The following is a 13,510-nucleotide window of genomic DNA, read 5'->3' as shown; positions in this document are numbered from 1 at the left end:
AGGCTGAGACGCAAGGTCAGATACTTATTTATTTATTTATTTATTTGCATTTGTTAAGCGCGCTTGCAGCCCATAAGGCATTGAGGCGCTGTTACAGAGGATAAGAAAACTTAGGATTACAGACAGGTGCCAGGAGGGCTCTTAGTTACAGATTGGTAGGCATATATGCAGTGGACGATACAGGTTCAGGTTAAACAAAGAGTCTGGTTTTGACTCTTTGTTTAAACCAGATCGCCCCCAAGAAGTGAGTGCAGCTCATCTAAAGAAGCTCAGAGAAAGAAAGGGTCTGTGTGGACACTGGGGAATCAGTCGGCACTTGACCACAGCCCTATCATCCTTCTCCAAGTAAACGACCTCCACTGCAACCATCTAACATTGGCATACGCCCATGTGGATCACAAAAGCTGTTGCAATGCCGAGGGACATTTTCTGCCATTGTAGCTACAAATCTCACTCGGCACGCAATCAGTGGCGTGTTCTTTAGGCGTCACCGGACAGTGGGTGCATCCTGCGTTTTAAGACCGCATTGGATCTGGAATTGGTGCACATTCTTTACAAAGAATGGCTAATAAATACACCATAACAACTAAAAATATAGAACAAGTGTTCCCGTCACAATTCCAGGGTTTGGGGTAACTCAAAAACTGTCAGATATGCCTGAATATTGATGAGTCAATCAAGCACATTGTAAACTATCATAAAGGTATTACCCTTAATATACAGCATCAGGTTGAGAAGGAACTGCGCAAGTTGTTTGGCCAGGATATAATTGAGCCCGTCAGGGGACCCGCCCAGTGGGTATCCCCTATAGTCCCTATCCCCAAGAAAATTGTCAGCAAACTGCATGTCATCTTTGTTTCAACATGAAGCAACCAAATGATGCGATTCAAAGAGAACGTAATCAAGCACAACGAATCACAGGTGTGATGCATCTCCTTGATGCAGCGGTCTTCAAACCGTCAGGCTGGCACCCCTAGGGGAGCCCTACGGATGTCCAGGGGGCTCACAACGCTCTTCAAAAAGCAAGTCCAGCAACTACTTCTGATAGAAACAACAAGCAAATATGGGGCCAAGCAAAACACGTTTTACTTAAGGGCAGGGGAGTTGCTAGGTCTGGAAAAGACCCGGGGCTACGCTGATGTCGGAACTGTTGGGACTAGGGGCTAGCTAGATTTTTGGCTGTAGCTCCTGAGATTCTATCCGGGGCTACAGCCAAAAGACCAGGGGCTATACCCCCCATAGCCCCCCTCTAGCAACGCCCCGGCTTAAGGGGCGACTCAGCAACAATGTTTTTACTCAAGGTGGGCTCAGCAACAAAAGGTTTGAATACCACTGCCTTAATGGAACATCTGTGTTCTCCAAACTTGACATTGACAAAGGATACCATCAGCTGGAGTTGGCCCTGGAATCACTATATCAATAACGACATTGGTAACACATATGGGTCTGTTCCAATATAAGCGCATCAGTTCTGGGGTCTTCCTCTGCTGCTGAAATCTTTCAAGAGGAGATCCACAAAGCAATCCTCCATATGTCATACCTAACCGTACAAACTACAGCCATGACTTTTTAGTGTTTGGTACATCGCTTAAACATCATCGCTGGAGGCTGCCCATCTCACACGAAACAGAGAAAAGTGTAAGTTCAGGAAGGGCACATTAACATTCTTTGACCATGTGTTGTCGGACTGAGCATGCGACCTGGCACGGACAATGTGGCAGCTCTCAGTGATGCCCGGAACCGGTAAATGTGTCAGATCTACGCTCTTTCTTAGGGTTGGTGCGTTACTGCGCACAATACATCCAGGACATTGCAACTGTTAGTGTACCACTGTGTGGCCTCAATAAAGATCGATCATAATTCAGGTGGACTCCACAGTGTCTGGAGGCGTCTGGACGTAAGATTTCATCTGCAGAGGATATAGAGTATTTTGATTAAGCGAGAGTGACTGAGTTAATAGTGGACGCTAGCCCAGTGGGCTTGGGGGCTATACTTGCCCAATATGATCCTGCATTGCCGAATTCAAACATATTGTATGATATGTGAGCAGGAGTCTATCTGTCACTGAACAGGCATACTCACAGCACAAAAAAGAGGACCTGGCAGTGGTGTGGACCTCTGAACACTCTTAATTGTTCCTGTACGGGAAAGCATTTACCATTGCCACGGACAATAAGGATATTCTCATACCGCTGAAGATTGCCTGATGGGGCCTGAGATCCAGGTTTATGATCTCATCATCGTGCACAGACCTGGCAAGGAAGACAACCCCGCTGATTTTCTGTCGCGATACCCTAAAGGACCGTCAAGGGAAATGACACCCATTGCCGATACCTACATCAATTACATAATTCATCAAGCAAAGCCGTTCTGTTTGGACTGGACGACCGTAGAACAGGAATCAGAAGAGGACCCTGCGTTCACCATCATTGGTGACTGTATTGTGAGAGGAAAATTGAAACACGCTAAACAAATGGCGAGTTGGGAAGGCGTTTGGGTACGAGATGAAGTAGCAAGCTTGCTACTGGTTCAGGATGAACTGTCTGTCACCGAAGATCACATTCTTGTGAAGGGCTGCAACATAGTGATCCTCGCCTCCCAACGTCAACAACTAATTAATCTGGCTCGTGAAAGCCATAGAGACATTGGGCCTCATTATAAGAGTGCCGGTCCGGAAACAACGGTACCGGTAAGTTTGCCGGTACTGTTGTTTCCAGACCAGCAAACTACGAGTTCTGCGAGCAGGTGCCTTTTGGCCCGCCAGGTCTGACCTGGTGGGTGGAATGGCACCCGTTCGCAGTCCTTGACGCATGCACCAGCACCATTCATGAATGGTGCCGGTGCATCTGTCCTCCCCATTCCCATTTGAGTCCAATGGGACTGAAATGGGAATGGGGAGTAATATTTTCTGGCACCCAGCAATGAGGAATTACCGGGACCGCCCGGGCTTTAATGCCCCCGTAAATCCCCATTGCCGGGCACCAGAAAAAAAATGACTCCGGCGGCAGCCGTGCCGGTATTTACTGGCATGGCTGCTGCCGGCCTCATAATGACCCCCATTATGTCGACTAAAAGGATGTTGCGACAGAAGGTGTGTTTCCTGAGACTGGACAATAGGGTGAAAGAGACTCTGAAGAACTGTCCTACATACTGCATTGTATCATCAAACAACCATCTGAACCCGTTACACATGTCACCTGTCCCGTTGAACGTTTCATGGCCAACATCAAAAGAGCTCTCAAAGTCTTTCACCTCACAAATTGCTCTCTGTCATAATCTGTGCTGGGCCTGATTATGGCTATGAGTGTTGTGATGGTGGTGATGTCACTAACATTCTAGGTGGAGTGTTGGTGTGGTGATGTCACTGGGACTCTAGGTGGAATGTTGATGTATGTTTGGTGTGCAGGGTTCTACTGGTGTCAGTTGGACCTAAGGTGCTGGGCTAGATAAATGTCCCAGTGCTTTCTCTACTTAGGAACTAAGAGAAATAAACCTACATGTAAACTACTTACCTTCTGGTGTTCCTGATTGGGGAAGGAGACTTAGTTTATATCACTCTCAAGAGCAAATTCTTTATCAATTGTTTAGAGACTCCCGAAATACACTGCACAGCATGACGGGAAAGTGCCTATCAGAGATGTTTGGTCAAATGGTCAGGACCCGTCAGAAAATTATCGATTCGGAGAAGACCTGCACGTACGTGAGAAGGATGAAGCTGCTAAACATAAAATGAAACAATATGAGGGCAGAAGAAGGAGGGCAAGAGAATCTGAAATTCAAGTGGGTGACAGAGTGGTGGTCATACAGTCACAGAGAAGGAAGGAGATGACGCCTTTTCATCAGGAGCAGCTCGCTGTCACTAACAAAAATGGCACAATGTTAACGGTGGATGACCGAGAGAAGGAAAGCACCAGAAATGTGTACCATTTCAAGTTGTGTGAAGTTGTGGTGGACAGACTGAGGATAGGAGATGACATGGAGGAAAGTGAACTGGACTCTGATGCCTCATACCTAGGTGATTGTGAACAGTCGGAAGGAGAGCACGGCATGTTTCAAATATCTTCGCCATTGGCTAATGGGGAACAGTCGCGGGAGGCAAGACCTTCGCACACCAGTATAAGTCCCACAAGGCTAATTGAAGGAATGGGGCAATGAGAACTGTTTTATAAAAAATAGTAAAGTTGTAATGCAGCAGTCCTTCTCATTATGTTCAGTTAGGGTTGAAGCGCAGAGTTGGAAACAGTCCCCCTAATGTCAACGTGTCATTTTTATTTCGTAGCTCCCGCTGTCGGTGGCCATCACAAATGTAGGCATCCTAATAGGCCAAACGTTTTGCGCATCTGGTGCTGTTGGAATTTTAGGTCTCTCAGATTGGTCGAAAATCGACCGAATCCAAGAGGCTAAATGAGGAAAAACTGAACTCTGGAAAGGGATACATTTTTCCCCAATCTTCCATTCAGCTCCATGGTACAGGAAAAAGCAATTTCGCCCAGCCGTAGTTATAATGTCCCCGCCCGGAGGTGTTGCCTGATTATACTAGACAGGAGTTGAGAAAATGCCAATCTATTTTACATAGGCTATCATACAGGCCTGGAACTGTACAGCTCAATAATCTAAGATAGCTCATCTTCATTTGAGCTGTTATGTCGATCAATGGTCGGCTGATGTTCATAAGATAGCATCACTCACTGTAGTTTAAATGGCTGAGTGAATACCTCAATATGTTGGCATCCTTGACCCGGGCCGGGTGGCCGTTGATCGAAATTGAAGGCTATCTGATTGGCGGATCATGTGCAACAAATTTGGTGGATGCAAACTGTTTGTTGAGCATCCAGTTCCAATTGGTATTAAATCCTCTCCAAATAGGCACATTTCTTTGGTGCACTCATCGGAGAGAATAAGGGCTTTTGCCTTCACACATAGTGGGGGAGGATTTCAAGGGGAGCTTACGCAGAAACTGCCCATAAGGATGGACTAGCCAGTGGAGAAGGGTCGAGGCAGAGCCCTTAGCACGCCAGACATCCCCAGCTTCACAATCTATGTGGCTCGTTGACTTCACACTGTAGCACCAAGACACAAGACAACACCCTAGACCACAGCTTCCTTGGGCAATTATCCCTATCCATCGCTGATATGATCAATATCTCCTAGACAGACCACAGAATGATTGCTCTCTGAATACACCCCTTCTCCCAAAACCCGGGGCACCCGCTTCCCAACTAATCTGTGCGAATCTATGTGATCACTTCACGTTTTTTACTGAGCAGTCGAACATATCATTTTTTTCTCTCGATCTTTAACACTTTTAATGCAGGTGGGAGACCCCCTCCAGCCTTACCCACATCCCCATACCTTATTAATAACTGTACCCCCATTTACCATTTATATCTCACCAAAAAAGTTCTTTTGGTATGATACCATCTGTGCATGATAGCTGAATACACTATGATGCCTTTGAGTTTGGTATCTCCTAAAAAAAACAAAGTAAAAAATAACGTGGCTGAAAACACTGATTGTTTTTTTTATTGGATTTGTAGGGAATGTATGCCCTTTTTTTCGAATAGATTAGATGGCAGTTGTGTAAGGGAATACATTAAGGTGGGGGATTAAGAGGGGCGGGGCTGCTGGGGGTCGCCCCTCACATTGCATTTCGAAATAAATTTGCAATAAATGAAAAAATAAATTCGAAATTCGATTACAAAAAATTCGATATTTTCAGCCTCGTTTTATTTTCGTTATTATAACGTAGATCCTTGAATTCTGCTTTTTCTCTAAACTAATGATCAACCTGGGCGCAGATCACAGGCAGAGCCTTTCAATTGCCAGGGTGCGAGCACCACTGACCGCACCTGCCACCTAGAGAAGATCACCACAGATGACTTCCAACCGGACCAAAACAACCATAAGGAGAAGGTGGGCAGAATGAATCGCAGGGAAGGAAAATCACGCAGAAACATCGCCAAATATATAATGGGATTCATCATAGAAATTGAAGCCTTTCTTGGGCCACTTTGTGAAAGAAACAGACAATTTACAGAGAGAGATTTTCCAAATGTGATGCCTACTCTTAACTTCCCACCACATTCCATCTTTAATTTCCATTTGTTAGATACTTACAAACACCTTTGCCTGACTCTTGATTGACACACTAACAAAACCAGGATGACATTTGCAACACCCCAAACTAAAACAACTCACCCAAGTCTTCTTCTCATATAACCTTTACAATCCACAGTTTGAATGAATATACTTAGGTAGGTGATTTAATATATATGAGTCTACTAAAGCCACCAGTTTTGGTCTAAATTTTAAAACTTGGTTGAAAAAGATGTGTAAAGAATCGAGGACTGAAGCAAACATTGTAAAAGCTGCTACTCTCAGTAACAGTGTTATTTACCTACATTATCGTATGAACTGGGAGTCTGTTCCAGCATACACTCAGGCCCTCTCCTCTCCTAAAATCATACACCAGCACCTTTCAATGACATTTAATTGTAGTGAAACATGGGAGATTAAGGGAGCAACTTTTGGCATTCCACCTGCTGTGAGGGGGTGTCGCCTGTGTGGTAATCTTGAATTAGATATATACAAAATGGAGTCTAAGGGCTATTCCAGTCTGTCTTTGCCCAGTCATCTGTAGCACCTTATAGCCAGAACCCCTACAATTAGCTAAATATCCATGTGCGAGTTGTCTTGCTGTCCCTCAAGAAGGTTGATCTAACTCTTGGATGTGCTGATGTTTTGCCTGTTCAAGTTGAGGGAATGTCAAGGACCTTACCCTATCCTCTCTCACTACTTTCCTGCATCTAAAAATGTGTGCACACTTCTTGGAGGTCAATCATGTGCTTTATTAGTATCGCCTCCAGTCTGTGTGTCTTATTGTTCACAAGTACTCGATACGTCTGATCAAATATTTCTAAAAACAACAACAGAAAGACACCTTGCACTAGGATATTTAGCTAATTGTAGGGATTCAGACTACAGGAATAACTTGATAATTAATTGGTTCAATCTTGAATAAGAAACACTGAAGCACCTGTTATGTGAATGTGAAAGTCTGAATGCTATTCGAACAACCTTTTTAAAATCATATAATAACCAGTTAAATTGTGATGATTTATCAAACCTCTGCAATATTTTTATGGAAGGAAATTATATCAATGTTTTATATTTTATTACTAAGTTTTATTGGAAACGTATTGATATTTTAAATCTATTGCTGGAAGGCGTTTATTAATTACTTGTCTGTCCCTGTTAACATTCTAACATAAAGTATGGCCAAATAGAACATGTGGAACAGATATATTCGTTTTTACAAATTTGATGATTTTTAGATTTTTAAATTGTATTATTCTTGTACTGTATTTTGCGGAACTTATGTTTTCTTAACGTTATATTTTTTTATCGTATTGTTTTATATTGTATATACACACCAATTCGGATATTGTATATTAAACAAATAAATAAAACGAATATACGTAGGTGGGTGATTTATTTAGCGCAAGAGGATCACCTTGCTCCTCATTGGACGGTGAAGTGACCCTTGACGAACAGAGGCCCTTTCCGATCTACCCAAGCAAAGTACATCTGCAGCGTCCTCTACCAAAGACAACCAAGGGCCGCTGAAAGAGGTGGCATTTCAGAATACCCTCTAAGAGACGGCAAGCTGTTATTCTTATCACCAACTGCAGCGATGACCAACCAAAGTCTCCAAGATGCGCCCGTGCCCTGTCCTTACATTTAGCCATCTTCAGGCCTCCAGTTATAAAAACCTCAGGCATTATCGAACTATAGACTGATTGGAAATTTGCTAAGCAACTGAAGCCGTTACTGTCACACAGGATTGTGTTATTTTCATCAGAGAATCACTGGTGATAGTTGATGGGACTATAGGGCAGTTTTTTAGGACAGTTCCTTTTGAATACAGTATTGCAAGTCTTTAGCTTGCATCCGCAGGAATGGCGTCCCTTGAAGGCTAGCTGCATTCAGGCCTCGCACTGTCCAGGAGAAGACCAGACCCGGCTGACCTGGACAAGTCACCCTACCCTGCTTTTCCATGCCAGCTCTTCCACGTCATAGTTGTTAGTGCTGCCGCATAAACTGGGGACACCACTTCTTTCCAACGTGTCGTTAATGGCCCCTAATGACTACTGGCCCCAATCTCTATGCTTGGCAGAGTTTCTATGCTGCGTGACTTCTTTCATTCTGGACATCGGCTCACCAAAATGCTTGGCTCAGCAGTGGGCAGTGCACTAATGACCATGCAGGTGGTAGCCCTCCTTCCCACCTGTTCCATGACCTATCATACCATCATCCACAATGTCTTGCCACACTCAAGAGCAGATGGGGTTTCAAATCTCCCAGGAAGCCTCAACAGGGATCCACAAGAGTAAAGCCAAGGGCCTTCAATTCAAGAGCCGCAGGAGTAAAATATGAGCTCCCCAAGTCCATTCCTTACGCCTGACTCTCTTTAGTACGTACACGTGCCATTGCATGCAATGACCCCAATCTGCACTCTAAAGCGAACCATGCAGCACTGCACTTCAGAGTGAGGTAAGATGAATTATGTGGTAGGAGGCAGGGCTTAGAAGATGTAGAGAATGGATTAGTGGAAGGCGGGCTCCAAGTTAATGCTGCCAAAACAGAACTTCTTTCTCTGTCACACCCTGCCCTGGGCCCTAACAGAGGGGTCTGAAACCTTTGGATCTCCAGATGTTGTGAACTACAATTCCCACTACACATACTCAGCTTAGTCAAGGGAGAGGTATCATGGGAGTCGTAGTCCAAAGCATCTGGAGTGCTGCAGGTTGCAGACACCTGTCCTAACCCCACTTTACCACCCTAGGCTCCAAGGTTCCAATCTTTCGCATTAAGGTAATAAAATTGAGGTGGAAAGATGTATTGTCTTGCTTGACAGGGCCCTTTTCCTAGAACCCAAAATGCATGAATTGCTTAGCGCCTTGCACAGCGTTTCAGATTACTCCCACAATGCATAGCGTCCCTTCACCCCGAGAAGAAATGGAGGAATCCGTTCCATTACAGTAGCCAAAGCCGCTAAGCAAATATGATTTTATAGTGCTCCCAATTGCTAGGAAGAAAAGTTAATCTTTACTGTTGAAATGTGACATGAAGCCTTCCTGCCTGGGCAGTCCAGTGACAAATGGGACATAAAGGCAAGTTGTGAAATTGATGTGTTATCCTTCAAGAGTGCAAGCAAGGGAGACAAGTAGCTCTTATAAATTAGATGACAACTTGTTGACATTTCCTCATTTGTATCAGATCCATGACTAGGAGGAAGCCGCTCCCCCCCTGAGAGTAAAAAGTTCACAAGAGTTCCAGGAGTTTGAAGGGTAGCCTGAGGGCTCCATTGTAAACAGAGGCCATGAATGGACATAGACACTGTGTTGAGCGGTGGATTTGCTGGACCCAAGGGGGCAGTGGCATTGGGCAGCGATGAGTCGTTACGTGTAGCTGGCCCTACGTGTACCTGGCCCGCGGAGGCATTCAGTCGCCTTCTCTCAGCGTGCAGTCTCGGTTTCCTGCGAATACTTCATCTGGTCAACATCTGTCACAATGACCTAAACAAACTGATTGAACAAAGGGGAAAGGATTAAAGGGACAGTTGTCAGGTAAGAGGGATTAAGCTAGAGGAACACAGGGATAAGAGTGACACCCTGTAAAGGATAGAGAGGGAGAAGAGAGACAAAGAGGGAGCGAGGGTGAATAGAGAGAGAGAAGCAAGAAAGATGGAGGGGAAAAGTGTGTGAGCGAGAAATAGGTTGAGATAGAGGAAGAGAGGGAGAAGAAAGAGAGCGAGAAGCAGAGAGAATAAGAGAGAAAAAGCAAAAGAGAGAGAGAAATAGATTGAAAGAGGGAGGGGAGAGAGAGAGAGAGGAAGGGAGAAAGAAAGAGAAAGGGAAAAGAGATAGGCAGAAAGAGAGACAAAGGGGTAAAGAGAATTAGAGCGGAAGAGAGAGAAAGTAAGAAAAGGAAAAAGAGCCAGGGAGAAGAAGAGAGGGAGAGAGAGAGAGAGAGAGAGAGAGGGAGAAGAAAAGAGGGAGAGAGAGAGAGAGAGAGATAGAGGGTGTGTGTGTGTGTGTGTGCGTGTGCGTGCGTGTGCTTGTGTGTGTGTGTGTGTGGTGTGAGTGTGTGTGTAACTGAGAGAGAGAGCGGGAGAAGGAGAGAGACTCATCCTTGCAGGAATGTCCTGTTTCGAGTATTCACAGATGTGAAAGGACAGGCACCTTGCGCCTCCCTTCATCCCAACATGACATCATACTTTAAACCGGTGGTATCCAAACCTTTTCATGCTGAGCCCCCTCTTGAGTGTTAATTCTGTTGGCGACCCCCTAATGGCCGAACAGCTTACATTTTCTATTGAAAGCAGTCACCACGCACTCTTTTCAATGAGCCTTACACACCATCCTCCTCTGGTCACCCCTAGGGGGGGCCGCCCCACAGGTTGCAGACCTCTGCCCTACAGGTTGCAGACCTCTGCCCTAGACTCTGGAGAGCTCGTTTGGTGGGGGGACACCTATGGTAGACCTGCACTGAAGGTTTCTTAGTTCGCAGAGCGAGCACCCCACTATAGGCCGACCAATAGTCAACATCTCCTATGAAGACATGGGGATATGTTGCTCTGTCACCTTGGTCATCCCATCAGGACTGGTAACACATGTTTCTGGTTGCTGATGGATATGCTATTATCATTCCTAGAACAGCTAATATACCCCCCCTGGACGTACTGCATAATATCCCCAACCTGGATGCCCTGGCAGAACCCCTTCTCCACTGAGAACGTATCTCCTGGAGTAACCCCCCAAATGCAGGGCTACCATCTACTGAAGTCCCCAGATAAATGCATGCGAAAATCCAGAAAGAAAAACTTTGATAAACCAACACATAACATTATTTTGATTTTAAAATGTTACATTTCGAATTTGACATTTTGACGTTTGGTGATGGCTTGCCTTTGCCCCTCTCTTAAAAGTGGTTTCCCACCTGTCTTTCCCATTTCCCCCTTAACTTAGTTTGTGCTTGGAGCACTGTTTTCTCTATATCTGCTCCCTCCATCATTGTTTTGGCCGCAAAATTAATTGTTACGCACTGCGCTCAGAATGACAGAACTTTTAGCCCATTTCTCATTTTAAATTTGAAAAAAAAATACTTTGCCGGATTTTTCTATTATTTTGATGATTTTGCCTGCTCACCCTCTCCAAAACCCCACAAATTCAAGAAAAGTGCAACAATACACTAACAATGGGCAACAAAAACATTGCATTTCTCAAGAGGGCGTCGCGAAACACCCTGGTAGCCCCCCTCACCCCCCCCCCCGCAGGGCAGGGACCACGTCATCAACGAACTCACTGTGGTCAACAGCCCTTCAAAGGGGAGGACTCATATGTGACCGCACCAAATTTCACAAATACACCCCAGGGCGCCCACCCCAGTTAACCCCTTTAGTACTGCTTCATATAGCACCCACCAGCTAACTCAACCAGCAAGGCCACTGCCGCCGCTCCATCTTGGTATTTGTAGAAAAAAACGAATCCCAAAAAATCGAGGAAGAAATGACCGCATTTATTTGGCCGATTTATTTCGAAATTTTGGTAAAGTTTCATTAAAATATAGGGGTGGGATGGGGTAAGCGTATAAGTTAAGGTAGGGTAGTGAGGGGGGTGCAGGGGGTATTCCCGTGCATTATCAATTAAAAAAGTGATAAAAACCAGTAGGAATTTTGTTTTTTCGACAAAATAAATTCCGTAATTTATCCTTCGTTTTTATAATCCGTTTTTTTTTTCATGGACAACCCTCCATTTTAAGGCCTGAACTCTGGAATCTCTTCTCAGAACAGCTCCAACATCACAAACGCACCAACCCTTCTCCAAAGCCCTCAACACACACCTTTCACACAACCTCAACACCAAGGAAAGCACCTCTTTAGTCACATGTCCTAACAAAATAAATGACTGCAAATCACTGATCACTCCATTCAACCCAGCTTCTCTTCTTCCTGTCTGCAGCGGCCTACTCTCCTGTCCCCAACCCTTAGCCTTCTCAGCTCCTCTACTACCCCTGGACCGCCTGTAACCTCCTGGCTGTGTACCTTCTGTGCAGCACTCCTTCTCCGCTAAGTCTTATTTTTTAAACCCCAGCTATGCATCTGCAACCTTTGGACTACAAACCCAACATGGTCAATGTTGAGGGATCATGGGAGTTGTAGTAAAGAACATCTAGAGAGCCACAGGTTGCAGACCCCTGTGTATGCAGACCATTTACTAAAGGGACGATTTACTGAACGAGGCAGGAGAAAGAGGTACAGCCAGTGGTCGAAGTGTACGAAAAGAAGTAGCGGAACTATGTTCCGTGCTGGCCTGCACCCATCCCCACAAACCCCATCACCACGCCCCCTCCCACACACAATACACACCCCCAAACACATGTGCCTGTTGTTTAAGGGAACGTTTAGTGCAGTGCACTAAAAGTGCAAGTTTCAACTTCTTCCTACACATTTATTTTAAAAGAAAACCGTTCCGGAACGGTTTCTTTTTCAAATAAAAGTATAGGAACTGTAAAACATAATTTTAAAAAGTAGAGGAGCACTGCTCTCGAACGCTCCCGCCCACTTCGACCACTGGGTACAGCTGTAACATTAATGGGTGTTCAATAGGGAACTAATTTAGTGGCTGACAGTATGTGTTTTTTTTTTCTTGTTAAAGGTTTTTATTAGGAACCTGATCAATTCCACACAGACAAATGAATAATCCAATCGTAGGCACATGGGTCGGTCTACGAGATGCATGTACATTTCAAATACTTCTCTTGCGTAATTAAGAAGTGAGAAAGTAAGTCAAATAGTTAACAACTTGAAGCAATTGCCCCAACATTTCTCCACATGTTGAGAGACAGATAAACAAAGATGTAAAAAACACTTTTATTTGTTTATTTTTTCTCTTTTTTTCTTTAAACATGGAACGCTTCACGAATTTGTGTGCTAATCTTCTCTGTATCGTTCCAATTTTAGTATATCTGCTGCCGAAGCGAGCACACTGTTTATTTATTTGATGTAGCATAGGCCTACCACCAAGAAACAACAGGGCACTTTATATAGAACATGTCTTTAGGAAGATATGGAACACCAGGTCTAAGATAGAACGGTCCTGTGTCTTTCCTTCCTGTCCTTTTGCACAAAGCACTTTGGGTGTGATATCAGAAGGCAAGGTCACTCGTCTCAAAAACAGGGATTGGGCCCCTAAAGCATTAGCCCAATCACCTGTGGACTTTTGCCATTTGAAAGAAGGAGGGTCCCACTCCTTCTTTTATTCACTCCTGAGCAAACACCCGTGGAAGGATTTCTTGGGCCTCTGCTGGGAAAGTTGGCTTTACGAAGCCTTCTACCAATGATATGAAGACTGAGTGTCTAAGGCAGAGGCGAGCCCTGTTCCCTACTCGTCCCCAAAGCACAATGAGCATATACCTGATACTGCAGCAAGACCGGCATCTCTGCCAG

At 44.8% G+C, this 13,510-nt stretch overlaps 1 pseudogene; it reads right to left on the bottom strand.

Moving 5' to 3' along the window:
• Window positions 1-12,963: 12,963 nt before the first annotated feature.
• LOC138496861 (U6 spliceosomal RNA) lies at window positions 12,964-13,048 on the bottom strand (annotated as a pseudogene).
• Window positions 13,049-13,510: the final 462 nt, after the last annotated feature.

Source organism: Ambystoma mexicanum, chromosome 10, assembly GCF_040938575.1.
Source record: "Ambystoma mexicanum isolate Mex_15411 chromosome 10, UKY_AmexF1_1, whole genome shotgun sequence".
NCBI classification, from domain to species: domain Eukaryota; kingdom Metazoa; phylum Chordata; class Amphibia; order Caudata; family Ambystomatidae; genus Ambystoma; species Ambystoma mexicanum.
Note: the sequence above shows the minus strand (reverse complement) of the source record. Positions and strands in the feature narration are given on the sequence as shown.